At 45.5% G+C, this 20,807-nt stretch overlaps 1 protein-coding gene across 2 annotated transcripts in view; it reads left to right on the top strand.

The window, feature by feature from the left end:
• The window catches only part of LOC142579840 (uncharacterized), a 378,351-nt gene that overhangs the window by 314,093 nt on the left and 43,451 nt on the right, over window positions 1-20,807 (top strand). The gene's annotated exons all lie outside the window — the stretch shown is intronic.

The raw sequence follows: 20,807 nt of genomic DNA, 5'->3' as shown, positions 1-20,807 counted from the left end.
CCATATCAAAACAAGTTGATACGGAGCCCAATACGTTGCCTGTTTTCTAAACCGCGACGATCCACACGGTTCACGGCTCACTTTACAACCCTGTATCACGGAAGAACCTTAGGATGAGCAGAAGCACCTCTCTCCTACATATCCAATGTCCTTGGGGGAACAAAATATCCGTTGCATTTGAGTGTGGTACCGTATTGCGCTTGAGTCCATCCATTAATTTCTTGCGTTCTTCTTCAAATTCAAGACACTATAGTGCGTAATGTTCAATGAAACCAGGAGCTTCATAATGCTCACACGACGATGGTGGGCCAAATCCTGTATGACGCCGCCAACATGGAGCTCGCGCTGACCCTGTGCGGATGCGATGTAGAAGAGCGGCATCAGTTGGGTTAAGTCCTCTAATCACACACGGTTGACGCGGTGGAGACTACAACCGCATCAATATGGCCTTCTTCATGTCTCCTTTTGCGTCGTTGGGGGGCCTTCTTCGTGGGCTTGAATGGCAGCGCTTCCCGCGCCAGACTGTCAGCGGCCTCTTTGCCTGCTACGCTGATATGTGAAGGTACCCACTGGAACACGATGGTAAATCCGACCATCTGTAATTTTTTAATTCTGTAATTTTGCAGCGCTGAAGTCCGAGTTTGAGAGCTTAGTCTCGGGCTTGAACGCGCTCAACACTCTCGTGGAAGAGATCAGGACGGGAAATGCCACCCTTGTCATGGCTAACCAGGCCATAACAAAGCAAAATAAGGTCCTAACAAAGCGTGTAGCTGAGTTAGGTCAACATTCACGATTGAACAACATTGAACTGAAAGGAATTCTGTGCACACAAGGAGAGAACTGTAATGCCATTGGAAAAGCGATAGCTACAAGTGTACATTGCGTTGTCGCAGACTCTGTACATTGACATTGTTCATGGTGAACCAGCCAAGGCTGGCGACCATAAGAATATCATTGCCCACTTCTGTTCGCATGAAAAGAAACAAGAGTTCCTCAGCAAAACGTGTGCGGCGCGGCTTAACACGAGGGATCTCGGATTCACTGGACCTCGAAATAATGCTGCCTTTGCGAATGACCATTTGAACCTTGAAAACAAGCGGTTTTTTGCCAGAACATTGTCACTCGAAAAAGAGACGAAATGGCAATACCTGTGGACTGCCAATTGTTAGATCAAGGCGAGGCAAACCAGTGAAAGCTGGGCTTTCCGTATATCGACGGTAGCCGATCTCGGAATTCTCCGATAGTTGACATGGCTTTTCCTCGCGGCAGCCGAGAAAAGAATGCTGTCATGGCTTCATATTTTTCTTCAGAAGATCTTACACCTTTTTTTCAAGTTCCCTGTTTGTCAGGAATCCATTTCAATGCTCGAAGCATTAAAAAGCATTATGATGAAATAGAATCATTTTTTATTTCACTCGGTCATCATTTTTCCTTCATTTGTCTGTCCGAAACATGGCTATCATCGGAAAAACTTATTTTGTTTCCCATTGTTTGTTTCGGAACACTCTCACAAATTATCTGGAAATCATGGGGGTATAGCCACATACATCTCGTCATTCCTTGAATATGGGCTCAGGAATGATCTAGTCGTTTTTGTTGCTAACTGCAAATCCATTCGGTTAGAAGGGTTGATTTCATCTTCTCAACCAAAAGACGTTATTCTTGGCTGCATCTACCGTTCGCCACCACCGTCAGCTTCAGACTTTTGCGCTGAACATTCCCCTTAATACTCTTGCGCTTTAAAATAAAAATGCTATAGTTGTCGGCGATATCAACATAAACATTATAGACGCGTCTGATCCACATTCTGGTGAGTATACTAACTATTTTCAGGGATATGGATATGAGTCGCTTGTAAGACTACCCACTCGATGCATTCTTGGATCTTCTTACACCCTTATCGACCACAAGTTTTCTAATTTGTTACATCTGACGACTACCGTGTTCTTGAACTAGATGTTAATGACCATTATCTGATTTTTTCCGTGTTCAGCATGACTCGCCGAATGTTGTTCGCTTGTTTAAAAAAACAATACTTAACAAGGAAGAGTTCATCGACTGGATTGCTCAAATAGAATGGTCCTCCTTAACAAATAAAACACGCTAATATCGCATTACCGCTAATATCGTTTTCAGCCCCAACCTGTCGGTGTAAAGGTGAGTCTTTTAGAGAAGTAAAATGTCACAGGAACTTCTCGGATAATCACAGCCCATGGCTAACAGTTTACGAAAATGCATGCGCAGAAAGGAAAATTGGTAAAAAAAAAGTAAAAGTCCGTTTAAAGACAGAGGAGGGGATATAAGGAAGGCAGGGATGTTAACCAGTCAAGAGTCCGGTTGTCTACCCTACGCTAGGGGAAGGGAGAACGGGAAGAGAAGAGAAAGACCGGTCAAAACACGATCAAAATTATAGTACATGTACTGAAACACACTTAACAAATATTAAAGGAAGCTAAAGGAAACTACTACGAATGTAAATTTTTTAATGCTGGCAATGACTTTAAATAGCAATGGAAGATAATTAATTCGGTTTTGAATAAGAACAACAACCAGCCGACTATTAGTGAAAATTATTCCGGTTATTGCACGCTAATGTCTTAGAAATCGCTAACGTGTTCAATGAATTTTTTTGCAGTACTACATACACATATAATCATGCTGTCCCTCCTCGAGGATAATTTCAACGTTTCTCACAATATTTTTACCTTTTTTCCTACAGGCCTGAATGAAGTCCTAAACATAATGAATCACGTAAACGTATCCAGTAGAGGTGTTGATGAGATTAATTCCGCAAACGTAAAAATGATGGCGCATTTTTATATCTGGCCCTCTTTCACATATCAGTCTCATATTCAAGGAAACAATTCCAGTGCAACTAAAAAAGTCCAGAGTAATCCCGATACATAAAAAAGGGGGACAGAACCAGTCCTTCAAACTGTGGTCCAATCTCCATCTTGCCTTTATTCAGTAAGGTGATAGAAAAATGGTTATATATATATATATATAAAGTGAATATATTGTTGCCTAATGGCATGGCATGGCAAGAACTTTATTTTAGTCCAGAGAAACTAGGGTCCGAGGGCACAAGCCCCCAGCAATCAATTCAGTTTTAAAGCTGGCCTTTGTACTAAACTTGCACTCGTATCTTTTACCGACAAAATTAAACAGGCCACCGATGAAGGTGGCTATGCTGGGACTGCATTTATTAATCTAACTTAAACGTTTGACACAATAGCTCATTGCATTCTTTTTGATAAACCTAACTCTATCGGTATTGCTGGTTCCACAGTAAGCATCTTTAAACGCTATTTATGTAACGGGCAGCAAGCTGCTTATATTAATCAAGCACTATCAAAATACTTATTCACTCAGAGTGGTGTACCCCAGGGGTCTATTCTTGGTCACTACTACTTCTCATCTGTATTAATGATCTCCCTAATTCTTTGACTCATGCTGAGTCATCCCTTTATGTAGATGACACTTCTATACTTGCTACTGGCCGGTGTCTTGGTTTCCTCACAACTAGACCAAACAGTGATCTAAATCACAGAATTGAAAGAATTGAAAGCCGCCGGTGCAACTCCCTCGAAATTAACTCGTCCAAAACCACATTCATGATTTTTCATTCTGCCCAGAAAAGTCTCTCATATACTCCGTACTCCGTAGTAACCATTAAGTGTCACTCCATTTACGTAGTTATTCGGTGTTCATTTCGCGGCGTCACACTAGACTCTCATTTAATGAACGAGAAGAAATGGGGTTAACCGAGGGACCCGATCTTTATTAATCATATCATGAGAAGCCAACAAACAAAGACGCCAAGGACAACATAGAGGTAATGACTTGTACTTACTAACTGACTTAAAGAAGCGATAAATTAAGGGCAATAAAAGTGAATGAAAAAAACAACTTGCCGCAGGTGGGGAAAAACAACTTGCCATTAATTTATCAGGTCTTTAATTCAATTAGTAAGTACAAGTAATTTCCCGTATGTTGCCCTTGGCGTCTTTGTTTATTGGCTTCTCATGATAGACTCCCATTTAAAGCACACAGCTCACATCAATAATTTGATGTGAGCTGTGATCACATCAACAGCTCATGGAATAAGAACAATGCTAAAAACGTGACATTATTTTACTACCTCAACATTGCTAACGCTTTATTTTGCTTTTACTCACAGTAATTTTACCTACTGTATAGCGACATGGGATGGCACATATCCTACACGTATAACCCCATTACGACGCATTCAATATCAAGCAGTCAGGATTCTCACCTTCAGTTCATTTCGTTGCAGTGTCTCTTAACTGCTTCGCAGTTACCGAATACTAACAATTGCTCAACTGCACAAATTTCATCTTGTAATCATTTTGCATCGATCTCTTATAACCTCTTGCCATGTAACATACCAAGTCAGAGTTGTTAACGATAATACAAATAGATTTGCTCTCGATCGTATTTTGCGTTTACCTTTATTTCGAACAAACTACGGCGGGCAAACAATCCACTTTGTTGCATATAATTTTGGAATCGCCTCCCGACTCACACAAACAAACGACTTCGTTATCTCATCTTAAAAAGGAAGTATTTTTTTCTTTTTTAATAGATGCTTGGTTGGTTGCTTTCTTCTCGCCTATCTCACACAATCGCGTACGCACTAAATTCTCAGCTATGCTTGTATAACATTCTAGACATTATTAATATTCTGTATGACCTTTTAATTTCTTTAAACATCCTTTGTAAATGTTCTGTGATATTTATATTTTGTTGTATTGTTCTTGTTCTATGAGCATCATCTATATTCCTCTTTTGTATGTTACAGCGAAATTGCGCGAAGTCATTGATATATATCTGTATTTATGGAATAGGTAGTGTTCTTGCTTTTTTCTATTTTCTGCTTCTACTATTTTGTGTATCTCACTCGTATTACCCTGCTGTCACTATTGTTGCTAATTTTATGCACCAACTAACAGGAGGAGCTTCATGCTCTGGGACCTCCTTCTGTAGCTTCATTTACGTAACACATTTTGCAACTGTATTCTGATTCTGATTTTGAACGGCATTTAACGCACGCTGAGTGCATTTTTATATCGGAAACCCACACACTAATAGTTGCAGCGCAGCCTTGCTGTTTGAAAAGAGAACAACAGGCTGGGGCTGTAACCAAAGCTGCCAGTGCTTGCGGCTACGCCGCCCGCATTGCCTCTGAAGATTGAAACGTCGCCACCCTCGTTACCATGAACGATGCGAGAAAACCGTGACTCTTCTTCATGGCTAGATGGATGGTTGGATGAATAACTTTCTTGAGGTCCGTCGGTGCGCGCGATGAGCGCGCAGCGGGTCGCTCCCACGTCGGGACCGAGAGGCCATGCCCCTCCGCCGCGTCGCGGGCCCGGTGGACAGCCCAGAGCTGTGCTTCAAGGTCCGAGCTGCGTAGAGCTCGGTACCACTCTTCCTTGGTGGTCCTGGCGCCCGGCGCCAGGGGGCAACCCCAGAGCATGTGAGCAAGGCTAGCCATATCTTTACAAAAGCGACACGCATTGTGAGGGTGCGCGTCCGGAAAGATTTTGTGCGGGAAAGCCTGGCATACTTAGGTGCCCGTCGGAAGCCGCCTGTACGTGACTTCTTGTGCTTTATTGAGTGCTTTGTGCGGCATGGTTTCATGGCTAGAAAACGCTTCAACTGTAAACAGCGGTACGAAAACTTAAAGTAAAACACTTCAGCATTTAGGTGACACTTGCCCAACCCAGAAAAATGTGAACCATTGCTTTCTAATTAAAGCGTGTGGAATCAAAACTTAAGCTTGTTTGATTTTTTTTTCTTATAATATACGCAAAAGCTATTGATTCAATATGGTACCAGACTCAATTTTTCAAAGATTGCTATTCGGCGTGATTTTGCTGTAGGTTGAGCGCAACGCTGGGTGGAGTCATTGATATTTGCAGTCAGACTCACTTTCAGTCACGCTTTGACCCTCATGTTGCACGTGAGGGGAGGGTAAGGTATAGTTAGATGAAATGCTAAATGACCGTGGTCTTGATATGGTCAAGTTGATATGAAGGATTACATCAGTAAGAACGTCATTAAGCTCTTTTTGACTACATGCTTAAAATGCCCAGAGCTGATGTTGTCACTCACAATGAACATTACTCTGGACCACGAGATACATGGACAGACTTAAACGTGAGCGTCGTCTTGCCTTCACTCGTGCACAATTATCATTGCTATTTTTCATTATTTGAAGTGGAGCGCAGACTTCAAAAGATAGCTGTCGTTGTCTCTTGAAATGACGTACAGAATTTCTGGCTGATCTCTTATGAGGCTTTGGTAGAACGCGATAGCTTTCAGTCCTCCTGCATGGCGCCTGCCTTATACAAGTACCGCACAAATTATCATCTGTCTGCCTCACAGTTTCTTCCTGCCCTGGCTGCCTATAATTAAATGTCGATGTCATTGATCGTGCTTTCTTTCCCTAAAAGCCATTCCTTTCCTTCTGTATTGCATACTAAAACACTTGCGATGCAGTCATCTGCGAAGTCGAGCTACGCTTAAAACCTAATCTACTGTAGCGAGCCTTAAAGAAAATAATGGCAGCAAAGATATCGCAGCTAGACTTACGTAGAAAAAAAAAAACTTTTCGGGTGCGCCGGAGCCTTCTTTCGGAGAGGCATTTCGTACAAAGAGAAAAAATTAGAAGAGGCTGTTTAAATTTACAGGCCATTTAAATTTCCACTCGTAACTTCGAGAACAATTTCTGTATCTGTATTGTCAATACTGTTCTATACTTCCATTCACTGGTACTAATTCTATCGCTAATTCTAATGCTATGACCAAAAAAAAGGAGAGCATAAAAACAAGATCGTAAAAAGAACATACATTTAACACTTAAACAAAACTTAAAACAGTTTTTAGAATGTCTAATTCTACTTACGTCATTTTTTTTTCGATTGGAAGCTGCGGAGCTAGGAACTTCTTTGCAGCGTGATATTTCTTTTCTTTTCTTCGTTCTTCGTCACCCAAAAGGACAACATCGAGCTACAGATGAGCGTACTGGGCCAGACAACAGGATCGAGAGGAGGGTTAAACCGCTTAAATGATAAACGTGCTTTTCGACTTCGCTAAGCACGGTGGCACTGTCCTATAACAAGGAAGAACACAAGTGCCTCGCTTCGCAGTCACCAACACGTCAGCAGAGTTCAGGACGAAGATTTATTGTCCTTCGAAAACTATAGCATAGTGCAGGAGCGCCAAACTCCGGGAGACAGCGGAGGCGGCAAAATAAGACCACCCTGTTGCAACAGTGCAGCTCACAGCTCACGTGGTTTACGCTATATTTAAGCAAAAAACAATTTTCTGTAAGGCGTAATACTAATGACTCAACGCAAGAAAGACGCTAAAGATATGCACCTTTACCTTTTCCGAAAGACTGAGCAAAACGGCGAAGTATGCTCTGGAGCTAGAAGCCTTTACTAGACACGTGTATAGTTGTTGCTACATGCAAAATTGAAGTGTCAAACACCAGTATCAGCACGTGCATATTAACGTGTACACGTGCGCAACTTTTGTAGTTTCGCATGTGTGCGGGTGCTGGTGGGCGACATCGCCTGTTTTCCCCTCATTTAAATGTAAAGCGGCGCGTCCTGAAGCCCGTGGTTTCCAATAGCTGCATGTGGTATACTCTTGCGACTGAGTTTATGGCGTTTTAAGATTGTGGACAAGAGAAGCACGACGTACGCGGTACGCAAAGACAAGCACAGAAGCGTTGACTGTTGGGCCAGTTGGTGCATCATGCAATGCCATTGAGCGGAAAAAAGGACAGAAAGAAGCCATGTGGACAGGGCAGAGCGTCTGACCTGTCCACATGGCTGGCTTCCTACTGCCATTATTTCCTCTCAACGACATTACAAGACAAGCACTTTTCACTAGTGTCTTGTCGCGGCATCGTTTCACTTGCGGACGTTGTTTTCGCAACTTTCCACCGTCTGAAAGTCGGAAGTGGCTTGCTCACATAAAAGTACTCCGCTTTCTCGTTTGGCAAAAATTCATTTGCTTTCTTCCGCAATCTTAAAAAACAAAAACAAGAAGAGATGGAAGTAGTTTAGAATGGCTGAACGTTCAGCAAATTGGTAAGGATTGGTGATAATAAAATGCAGGCGTAAGATTACATGAACTGAGGAGAAGGAGATGTTAGTGGTAGTAGTAGTAGTAGTAGTAGTAGTAGTAGTAAAAGTAGTGGTTTATTAAACCAAATGTAAAGCATAGGAGGACACAAAATTGCCGCTCGCCGCACTGTAACTGTCTAGCTCGAGTGGCTGACACCCGAACGGGGATCAGCGAAGGGGAGGGGTTATGGAAGGAGGGTGGCCGGGATGGACTCATCTGGCGAAGGCAGCGCCAGAGCAAGCGCACACGCTACCATGGACACACGTATTCAATGTCGAAATATAGCGGTTCAGGCAGACCAATCTTTTCTTATAGAAGATAATTAAAGGCTGGCTGACGCGCGCACAACTACAATTACTGTAACATAGCAGAGTATGAGTGTAGGCCAGTTGGTGATTCATGATTTTGGGAAGCTACAGCAAGCAATACACGACACTTGAAGAAAGGGACAACACGAAGTGGTACTGACAACTGATGATTTAATGGGTCAATCAAGTTTTTAGATTTAAAGTTAGACTTTCCTTCCGCTGACCAGGCTTGCTGGGTCTTCGAGCCGAGGTCCAAAAAAGCATTGCTGCCTTTCGATTCATCTAATTCAACGCTTGTAAGCGGGGTATAGCATCATCATGTTTTAGATCAGCGCTTCTAAAATCATGTCGCCACAAACAGCTTTCTAGTCTTCAACTTCAAGTGGGACGTCTGGAGAAGGCGAGTTTTCCTAGCTTTACTTTGTTTTCTGTTGCCGAATCATTGCTTGTGAAGATTCGAAAAAAGGACAAAGAGCCATCAATTCCTAATGAACAGGGTAGTAGGAAGAATTTTAGACTACTTCCCTACCCACATAAGGTTTTCCATAATCTTAAAAAGATTTCTGGTAAATATGGGGTTGATGTCGTCCTTACAGCACGTTGTAAACTTTCGAAGTTGTGCAGCATGGCGGAAAGAGGAACCACGGGTTCGGTGAAATCAAGCATAAAAATTCGCATGCGCCTTGCACAACACGTGTCATATATAACATTCCACTAAAGTGCGGCTGATACTACATTGGACAAACCGGTAGGTGCATTAATATTCGCTTGCGTGAGCACGAACCTTCCCTGGGGGCCGCAGGAGCGTCGAACTTGGCTATTCATTGCCGTAGTTGCATGGGCTGCTTTCCTTTGTTTTGAAAGACTGAGATTATCGGCAGAGAAAATGGCCAGATGGAAAGAGAGATTGCTGAGGCAGTGGCCATGCGACGCTTTAAGGATGGTGATTGCGTTAGCTCGCCGTCAGTTGCGGTTTCTCAGAAAGAACTTTTGTTTCTTTCCTTGTGATACACACGGGTTCGGCGCCTCAGTCTGTCAGTGTTTATCTTAGTTTTTATATCGAACCCAATTGAAGGTCGCCCTGTGTCCCTATTGGTTTGTACGTTGATTTTCGCGTGCACACATGTGTCTCAGCTATGCAAACTTGGCGTTCGTTTTATTAAATCATCAGTTGTCAGTACCGTTTTGTGTTCCTTTCTTCAAGTGTCGTGTATTACTTGCGGTAACTTCCCAAAATCAAAATTACATTTACTGATGTCGCGCTTACCCGCCGTGGTTGCTCAGTGGCTATGGTGTTGGGCTGCTGAGCACGAGGTCGCGGGATCGAATCCCGGCCACAGCGGCCGCATTTCGATGGGGGCGAAATAGGAAAACACCCGTGTGCTTAGATTTAGGTGCACGTTAAAGAACCCCAGGTGGTCAAAATTTCCGGAGTCCTCCACTACGGCGTGCCTCATAATCAGAAAGTGGTTTTGGCACGTAAAACCCCAAATATTATTATTATTACGTCGCCCTTCTCGAAAATAAGACACACTTCTCATTCCTGATTATAAACAGATATTTGCTTCCTTCAAATCTGGGAGTACAATTGCATTCACGGCTGCACGGGCAGCGGAGTTTAAGCGATATTCAAAGGAACGCAGTGTAGGCACATAACGTCGCGTCTATCGAGACCCCGTCGAATGTCAGTCAGAGTTGGGGGTAAAACGATTATGGGGTCCTTATTGCCACGTCACATCGCACCCCATGCCGGCTACGCTTTAATTAGTGTCAGAGTGATTGGTATCACAAGGAAATGCTATCAGACATCGTGTCTCTGTATGCACTCACTTCCGGCAGCATGGCCAGCCATGTCGTTGCCGACTATGCCACAGGGGACGGGCAACCACTGCAGCACCACATCATGGCTTACCCTATAGGCCATTATGTGTAAAAAGTTAATCACTGTAATTAGCAAGCCTCGCGGACGCGATGAGCTCAGGCATTGCAGAGCCGGCCACGAATCACAGAAAAACCCCTCACTCGCGAACTGGCTGCTACAAGATGCTGCTCGCAGTGCAGCCAATTCAGTAGCCGCGGTAGATATTCTGTGACAGAGCTTTTCCGCAGTTGTTATCTTGCACATGGTTGATGATGAAGACGGGTCAGTTTTATTACTGTAAATATGACAGCGAGCATTTCAGGAGTCGTAGACGTGTTCAAATTGAAAATGTGTTACAGCTGCCTTTCCTGTGATTCCAGCTGTAGTGGTAGTGGAGATGGGTCGTGTTGAAAGCGGCCAAGGTCAAATAGTAGAGATTGAACTTCTCCGTTATCTTAAAGGAAGCAAGCCTGATACCATTGAAACACAATATCGGGAGTATGTCGATGGTCAGGTTCTTTGACCACGAACGCCACACGAGACCGAAAGCGTTCTTTCTCGTGAAAAATCGTAACGCAAAACGCCTGCTCTCTGTCAGGGTGGCCTTAGTCCGTGTATTCTTGTGTAGGCCATAACGTATCCTTTTTGGCTTGCATGAGTACAAAGAGCTTGAAGTTCGCTTGAGAGAGACCGTATAGGGCAGGAAAAAATGCCGAAGCAGTCTTTCAGAGCGCACAATGCACTAGAGCACCGCACGGGGCATTTTTTTCTGGCCCTTAACCGGTCCGGCCCGGCTCTGTCCTTTAGCCTTTGAACCTAAACGAAGCATGACCCAATTCTCGGAAGCTACCACCCGCAAAAATATTATTTGCTAGAGACAGATTTGATTGTAAGGTTTTCCACTGAAGTTGTTGCTGACAAGTGATGAGATGAAAGAACAAGAACATTATGCTCATGCGTTGCGGTCTGATATGAGCACCAGTACTGTTAGAAACGAAGCATGTCATTGACCACCGTAAAAAAAAAATGATCTTTCGAGGTCTAGTTCACAATAGGGGGGATGCCAGCTATGCAGAAGGCCTTTAAGTAGTTTTGAGCACACCATGCCAGCCAGACGGTATTCCCCGACGGTATTTTCCAGACGGTATTCCGTCAAACTAACGACTAGTACACCTGTAGCACACTTGTCACGCAGTCGTACAACTGTATGCAGTGAAGGCATATAGGTGACTATTATTTTACATTGCCAGCAATTTCATCTAACTCTTGAATCTCGAACAACCATTGCGACGTACAATGCTAGAAAATGAGCTAATACAATTGGCGGGCGTGTGCATTTAAGTTATTTGGTTTATTAATTTCTTAATTCCGTAATACACTTTCGCTAGTAGCTCTTTTAACTGTATTGCATATAAACACGTGACACGCAAGGGTGACGCTCATGTGCGATGATATTGTCACATGGAACAAATATGTGCTGGTTGATTCAGCTTCACATTGATGTCAATTTTTCAAGCAGCAATTGAAGTATCTGTGTCTCACATCATGAGTGAATTTTGGCTCCGTATATTCTAGTTTTAACATGTGGGTTGCACAGTGCATGTACAGCATAGACAACGCAGCCCCCCTTTTATTTTTCTCCATCAAATTAAGAAGTTATACTTCTTTGCTCACGCTAATTTCCATGCGAAACCGCGTACTCCCAGAAAGTACCAATAGAAGTTGATTAACACGACGGACGCTCCTTTTTTAACGTGTGAACACTCCAATCAAAGGAAAAATTTATTGACAGATTAAATTTCTTTCTGCGTTCTGCTTTATTTTCCTGCTCCCCTTCACAAACGCTGCAAGGTTTTGCTGCATGAATGCAGCTTTTTGCTCACAAGACGAGGACGAAGGAGACGCTGAGACACATGAGCGCTGATTTACAGGATTCTTTTATTTTGAAGCACGTAACCACATATATAGCAGAATCTGTGACATATCACGTGTGCGCCGTCCGCAGAAAATACCTATCTCTGCGCAAGAAGGATAGCTCCTTGCTGGAAAGGGCGATGGATGGTTTTGACACACAGGTGTGACCACACCTGTCAATAAATTCCGCTTCGATGATTTCCTGGTTTAACTGATTGCGGTTTCTGCTGACGATTGAGCATGCACTATACACCAGTTTACACGTGACGGTATTTGTGGCGTCTGCCTGATTACGCGTACAATTTCTACAGTGGGCATCCAAAAACTCCCTCTCATTTTTGTCACATTGTAGCGATGCTCCCGTAGCCTGTCATTAAGGTATCGTCTGCTCTGACCAACATAGTTACAGCCAAAGTTCAAAGGCAAATTATAAACTATTCCTTCTGCACATTCAACGAACTCTCACTGATGTCTCTTTTTGCAAGCAGGCTCTTTGGGGGCACACGCTCTGTACAAAGATTGCAGTTTATCGAGAGTGAAAAAAAAACAGTTTTACATTGGCCCGCTGGCCAACCTTTTTCAGTCGATGGGATATGCGGTGGATATACGAAATAACCGGGAAATTCTTGTAAAGTGTGAAAGACTGAGAGGCATTAGTTATTTGTGGTGACAAACGCTCCAACATGGCTTCAGCGATGCTAACGAGGACATGGGCGGTGGACCCCGCGTTCCTGAGGCGAAGGGCCTCTTCAGATAAGCTGTCGGCCATGAGCTCTGGGCAAGAGATGCTTAAAGAATTGGAGAGACGTGACTTCGCAATGCCGCTTTTTACCAGCTTTGAGTGTGCTGATGCATACGGGAACAGTGCCTTGTTGGCGCAAGGCTCGTATTTACAGTATATACGTTTGTCTCGGAATGAAAACCTTATGTCGAGAAAGCGTAGGCTTTCGTAAGACGGTAACTCATGAGTTGAACTCATGACAGAACTGTTACAGAACTGCATCGACAGGTTTGGAAGTGTCGCCTTTATGAATCTTTATCAGTTTTTCCCCTGGCAAGACATGCGGGCGAGGAGCGAGGAAGAGCGAGAAAGAAGCGCAGCGCGCGCCACCTAGCAGAGTGTAGTCCCGTAGCGAGCGCCGCATGAAGCGCACCTTACGAGCCCTCTCCGATATGACGTCAGAGCAGGTAACGAGCACGCGCGCGCAGCTGTTGCGAGCAAGCGAGCGAGCGAGCAGGTGCATACCGGGAGAGGAGAAGCGAGAGAAGAGAGAGTGACGTCACATTTGCTCTGCTACGTTGATGTTCAGTCTATGCCAGACAACAGTTTGCCATTAACTAGCCGGTTAAACATAATGCGACTTTGTGTGTGGCGTCATTAGGGACGTCATTACTTACGCTTTCTACTTCCGGGTTTCCAGAAATTTTGCCAAAGTCTTGCTCACGTCATGGGCCTCTAAAGTCTACAATTATGTACTTTGGTGTGCGATAATCAGTGACTTCTAATTCATTCTAATTATTCCAGACACTTGCGTTACTCAACTTGTAATTAAAATTATGTTCTGGTATTATATGTATAATGAAACCCATGAATTTTGTACTGTACTTTTTTGTCTATTTTTGTTCTGATTTATTTTAAATTTCGCATCTGGTCGTCTCAGGAGGTGAAACGGAAGTGCTGCGCATGAAACAAGAGTGTCACTCGATGCTCGTGCCCCTAAAAAGCGGCCCTGCTTTCATATCAAGGGAAGACGCCCTGTGACTAATCGCGGCACGTACTGATACGGCACATGTTGCCTCGCATGCATGTGCGACTGTTACGGTTGGCGTGTAGCATCCCGGGCAAAAAGGATGCTCGACCACCATGCCTCATCCAAACGAAGAATGGATTCCTAATTTGCTATGGTTGTCTCGAGGGGTTGCCGGTGTGGATGGCGCCCCGCAGTGCTTACGGGCCTCTTTCACACCCTTGCCACAAACTGTCCAACTCTAAAGGGAGGGCCCTTTCTACGAACCAACGACGCCTAGAAGAGAGGGGATCAGTCGCCCATTCACAATCAGTCGTCCATCCACAACCAGACGCCCTTTCCGCGAACCAACGATGCGCGAAAGAAAAGGGATCTGCCGCCTATCCCCGATTAATACTCCCTGGGTTGCTATCTGCGGAGGCGGGATGGTGAAAGCTCACCGAGTAAAATGGATCCGCCGTCCATCCACAACCAGACTCGGTGCCTGTCACGTGTCGTTGACGTGAGCAAGATCCCGCCTACGATTTTGTGGGCCTATTTAAAGAGTCCCGCAATGTAACTTTTCACTTCATTCTCTTCTCATCTTTCACCAACCATTGAATAAACCGTGCAAGTTTCGCACTAGAAGTCATCTCGTCCCTGCCTTATCGTCATGGTGTACCGGACGCCTGCAGTCAACCGACAACGCCACGCTACCCAATAGTAGCGCCAGTCGAGCTGCGAGAACCAGGCCACGCAACAACTGCCGGCAGCGGAGGGATACACTACCCTGGAGAACGCAACACTGTGTGCTGTGTCTGGATCTGCCGCGACGTGTCTTCATTCAAACATCGTTGCATACTTCTCTAGATGGCGTTTCCATCAGGCGTAGCAGCGGAACACGGTTGATTCCGATATTGCCTCGATTGACCTTTGTAATTCGATTAAAATATCGCGAATTAAGTGCGATATTTAAGACCTTTTAAAGATAGGTCTTCATGAAAGTATCACGGCGTCCAAGTTTGCCATTTAAACAATTGGCCACAAGGCGCTCAGGTAAACATTAATTAATTAATGTTTGTTAATTAGCCTTCAGACGCTCACGTTATTAGCGGCAAGTATGTCGCCCTCGCCTAGAAACTCCCTTGCAAAAACGCCACTTTCGTCGAGCTCATAGCTTCTCTATAAAAAGATATATATGTTGTATAACAAAAAAAATGCGCTGTATAACTCCATTCTGTCTAGCCAGCATGTGTCCAGCACCGTTGTCTGCGTCCCCTTTTTGTGCATTTTCTTTGGTGTCCATGGCACCACGCTAAATCTCTCTAATTCGTCGTTCGCATTTCGATGGAAGTCAAATACAAAAACTATGGCGCACTTAGATTTAGCTGCACGTTAAATATTGTCTCCAATCCACGCGTTGAAGGTGGTTAGACAACGAAGCTGTAAACAACTATAACAATTACACATTACGATGTAGGTTGAAATTATTCACGTGGTGACATTCACATGCACTTTATGTAATTATTAATAGCCTAAGACCTTTCGACGGCCTGTGACTTAGCTTGCGCCGATACTTCGGGCACCTACAAACAGTAGACCAGAGGGTAGAGAAATTCGCCACCCCTCGTCAGCACGCTGCTCTTCAGGAGTCGTCACTATTCGTGGCCTTGCCAACAAAGCACTTGCTGGGTGGGTTCTTCTTTTACATACGAAAGTGTAGTTACGTCACTCCCTGCTTCGTATGCTACAGTCAAGCTGCCGTATTCGTGGAAGCTTGCGCAACAGTAATCTTTACCGGGAAATGTATGCGGGCGTCGCTCGCATTGAATGTAGGCGCAGGAGCGCCTTATCATCAATTATGTGGTTCGGATGCTTACTTTGAGCTTGTTCTTTATTGAAGCGTACTTTTTAAACTAAATTACGGGGTTTTACGTGCCAAAACCGCGATCTTATTATGAGGCCCGCCGTAGTGGACCACCAATTTGGACCACCTGGGGTTCTTTAACGTGCGCCTAAATCTAAGTACACGGGCGTTTTCGTATATTGTTCTGCATGTTGTATGCGTGATTCCAAAGAATGTAAGCACTGTTCACTTCATTTTTCTGAGTGCTTGTAGCCTCTGCCTTACGGGGGTATGAACCATTGCATTTTGGGGGTATGAGTCATTCATGGTGATAGTTATCTGTCGACGTTATGCCACGAAAAAATCCAGGATCCTAGCCATAGACAGCTTCGCTGCAAAAACTCAAAGTAGACAAAATTAACCCAGACTCCCCCCCCCCCACCCCTTGCGGCATGCCTCATAATTGCATAGTGGTGTTTGGCGCGTAAAACCTTATCATCTCAACTAAATTTTAATTCTTTTACATTTTTATTTCGACTATCTGACGTCCGGACCTCATGAAACTTGTCCTTCCCCGCCACTCCCCTACGTGGCTAATGCGATTCCCTGGCCCAGCAGGGCGCTGTGACTCATCTCTCCACCTACATTTGAACATCAGGTCTATCACCTGAGCGTGGTCACCTCAAGGAACCGGGGGTCTTCGTGAATTCAGAACTACGCGGACTAGAGTTTCCCAGCGTCGAGAAGACGGCAAACGTGGGACGCAGCTAGGCACGGATGGCCACTGGTGCCAATTTGCCAGAGACCGGGGGTGCAGCCAACATGCATTAATCTGGGGCCGTATACTGTAACGGTTCGCTCTGGAACCAGTTCGCTCTCACGAACGCCATTGGTCGGCGCTTGCTTGTCCTCATCCCTTGTGGGCGTGACTCCAAAATTTGTTACCGTCACACAGGTTGTCAATCATCTGGAGAGTGAACCCGCCTTCTGCCACGAGCGGAACCGCGGAGAAGTGGTTCGCTCGATGGTCGCGAGCGTGGTCTCGAGGGTTGCTAGGGAACCGTGGCCGTCTGCTAATCTCCCGATAACCGGCGCAAACGAGACGTCGATAGCCGCTTCTTCGGTAGTGTTGCTGGCGAGCGTTGGCCAAAAGACAATGACGTGACGAGAGGCAACGGCGCGACGTGTTCGGCATGAGCGCAGGAGAGTTCCGAAGGCATTTAGGCTCTCCAAAAACAGAGTGCGATAGATTTGCGACGAGCTAGAATATCGTGGACCACAAGATTTAGTATCGTTGACACTGCGACGCAAGTTCTACGCGGTACGTTTCTTTTATGAAGTTCTTCCATGAAGAAAGGTTCGTCCATTGCCGAAAATTGCATGAAGGGAACTGCGTACAATTCAAGATCCTTTCGTAGCTCTCTGTGACCTGCAAGTGCCTCACAAAAGTTTCGTCCAACATCCACTTCTTGACAGCCTTGGTTGCTGCTCTAGCCATTTTCAGGCCTTCCTCTTCGCCCGGACCCGACAGCATCACGTACGCTGCTATCCGCCACCTCGACCATGAAGCACGAGCGATCCTGCTGCGTAATCTCAGCGTCTCATGGAGTGACGGAGTTGTTCTTTCTGAGTGGAAGCGTAGCCGTCTTGTCCCAATCTTAAAGCATGGAAAGCCTCCTCTTGAACTGACATCATATCGACCTATTGCTCGCGCCAGCTGTGTTGGCAAGTTGATGGAAAGGATGATCCTCACGCAACTCGAGTGGTTCCTTGAACATTACAATGTTTATCGAGACGCGATGACAGGTTTTTGACGTGGCCGTTTGTCAGTTGACAACGTCATTGATTTTGTGTCTTCGATTCAACAACAGAAATAATCCAAATGCCTATCTGTAGTGTTATCTTTAGATGTAAAGGGCGCTTTTGATAATGGTTCTCATGTAGCCATTCTTGACGCGCTTGTGGATGCTGCAATCGGAGGCCACACTTTTCGTTGGATTCGGAGCTCCCTGACTGAAAGGAGCTTCTTTGTATTCACCCAGGATGGTCAAACTACCGACCATTACACCAGCCATGGAGTTTCACAAGGTGGCGTTTTAAGCCTGGTTTTGTTCAACCTGACTTTGACTGGGCCGGCCGAATTCCTGCCACAGTCGGTCACTCTGTCAATTTAGGCCGATGACATCTGCATCCGGGCGTCAGGAGTAACTCGGCCACAGGTACGCGCAAGGTTACAAAAGGCTGCAACAATGACGTCCACTTATCTTCAGACACAAAGCGTCGGAATTTCCATAGAAAAGTGCGCGATAGTCGCCTTCACGCGAAAATAGATGAGTGGATACTAGGTGTCTGTTAATCGCCAGGCTATCTTGTACAAGAGAACCGATCGATATTTAGGGATGGTTGTCGACCGCGACCTTTCCTGGAGCCCCTATGTATCCTACCTAAGGAAGAGACTCCTCTCAATAAGTCACCTTTTCAGAACTATTGCTGCAAAAGCGCGGGGACCGTCGGTGTGTTCTATGCTTCAACTGTACAAAGCGCTCTTCATGGGTTTCTCCGGGGCTCTGAGACAAATCTCAGAGTGCTTGAGAGCATGCGAGCTGAAGCACTTAGAACGTATCTGGGTATACCGCGATTCGCTTCAACACCCGCAACAATTGCCATCACCAGGGAGCATCCCATCAGTACACATATAGTCACAGACAGCCTTAGAAATCATCTTCGTCACCTTTCCCGACTCCATTCTGGACACCTTACTTCTCCCTCGGGAAGTATACCAGATGCAACTTTTTCGGACATTGTAGCCTCATAGCTATCCTGTCTTCCGTCCGATTTCACATCTGCAGCAAGAACACTGTGCTTTGCCGGCAACCGTGCACAAGTACGCTTCGCCGTTCCAGCAGGTAGAAAGAAGTCCGATTTGCCGACTTGTGGCCTGAAGCAAGCTGCTCTGAATCTGCGGCATGATACGTACTACAATCGAGTTCACATTTATACAGATGACTCTTCGACTCTAGCCAGCTGTACTGGGACGGTAGTCATTCCGTGGATGAAAATCTGCAAGAAGTGAGATCAGCCTCGTCACGTCGACAGAATCCGAACTTTCCGCACTCTGTAGCGCAGTAATGTGCAGCAACAATCACTGGGCTATATTCCGTGAATCAAAGGCAGCCCTGCAATCACTCTTATCAGCTCTGCACCGCAGCCCACATGAAAAATAGGCAGCAGAGATACGATTACGCTACCATCAAGCGCTGGGCGGAGGCCATGACATTGTATTCCAGTGGCTACCCGGGCACTGCAACATTACTGGCAATGAAAGCGCCGACAAAGCGGCCCGTGAGGCACATGATGCATGTGAAAGCACCTCGATAACATTGCTGAGAACGGGCGCAGCGCGGCGCCTCAGCGGTATCGCCCATATTATTACTGTAAGGAAATGGAACACACCGGAGTTCACCAACCGGCGCCTAACGCCATAGACCCGCATATGACATTGCAACTTTCACCTGGTTATAACCGACGGGAAGAAACGCTACTGTGTCGCTTGCGACCAGGAGTTTCTTACTTACACCTACACCTACTTACACCTACTCAGTCCTAATTGGAATGGCGGACAATCTCAATTGCAGCAGATGTGGTGTCGAAGAAACGACCAAACATCTCCTGTGTGACTGATCTACATACGAAGACGAGAGGAGTGCCCTTCATGCAGCTTTGGAGCACTTAAACGACCGTCTTTTCACAGAGTAGAAGATCTCGGGTCCGTGGCCTCGTGCGTCAGCTATGTACAAGGCCACAAAAGTGCTGCTGCGTTTCTTGAAATGCACCAGCCTGTTTCACCGCCTGTGACTGATTCAATGATGAACGCTTCTGTGCGTAACAGTGCAAACTGTGAACTTCTTTCTTCCTTCTCCTATTTCAATCACCTTTCCCCCTTCCCTAATGCAGGGTAGCCTACAGGGCTCAGTTTGGTTAACCTTCCTGCGTTTCCCTTATGACTTCTCTCTCTCTCTCTCTCTCTCTCTCTCTCTCTCTCTCTGTTTCTTTTTCTTTTTTGCCACGGGTTGTGTTTCAGCAGTGCGTCTGGAATGTAGAAGCTATTGGGCTGTCGCAACCGTAAGTCGGTCGCATCATTACCGCCGTGGCTAGGGTCATTACGGTTGAGGGAAAAGAAAAAGGGGTGTGAGATTTCCCTCCATGGTGCAGGAGAAAGCCGCAGTCAAGAACGCTTCCTTGACTGCGGCAAGATTGTCGAAGTCGTGGGATGTGCGGACGGAACTCTCAGCGCAATCGTGCGCGCTAAGAAGCTCAGCCACCGCTAGACGAAATCCTATTAGAGCCGCGGCCTACAGGCAGGGAACCGCTTTGATTGCTTAACGTATGGCGCACCACCTAGCGAGAAAAAATAATAAAGCAACGCAGATAAAATTAAACTACCTGCTGTCTGCGGCGGAAGCTCACAGTTACTGGAAATTAAATATGGAAGTGTCGTATACAAGCCATTTTTTTACCGAACTAGCAACATCGTTCAATTACTATTTCTTTTTTCTCCAAAGTACAAACATAAGTGATGACGCGACCTTGCGGCAGAACGTCGCTCGTTCATTGATCTCCTCCACGCCGCGACGTTCCACTCCTTCACCAAGTGACGTAACCCAGACGTAACAGCCAGAGCGAAGCGGTTCCAAAGAACCGTTACAGAACTTGGCCCTTGAATAGAATATCGTGCTGGGCTAGTCGGTTCATTCTTGTTTGGAATAATAAATGCAAACTTTTAGACGGGACAGTGTGCATTGTCTGTCTCACTGTGCCATCTAGAGATTGTGCCTATTAGAGAGCAAACAACTAGCGTTGTCCTCACTGCGCATGCTCCGAACGTTACTGCATTTCGGTGGTTTACGTGCGCTATGATAACGTTCGTTTTTGGCGAGTGTAACGTCCGTAACGTTTATGCACGCTAATAGCGTTGTCGAACATGGCGG

Source organism: Dermacentor variabilis, chromosome 1 (genome assembly GCF_050947875.1).
Source record: "Dermacentor variabilis isolate Ectoservices chromosome 1, ASM5094787v1, whole genome shotgun sequence".
Classification (NCBI taxonomy): Eukaryota; Metazoa; Arthropoda; class Arachnida; order Ixodida; family Ixodidae; genus Dermacentor; species Dermacentor variabilis.
Note: the sequence above shows the minus strand (reverse complement) of the source record. Positions and strands in the feature narration are given on the sequence as shown.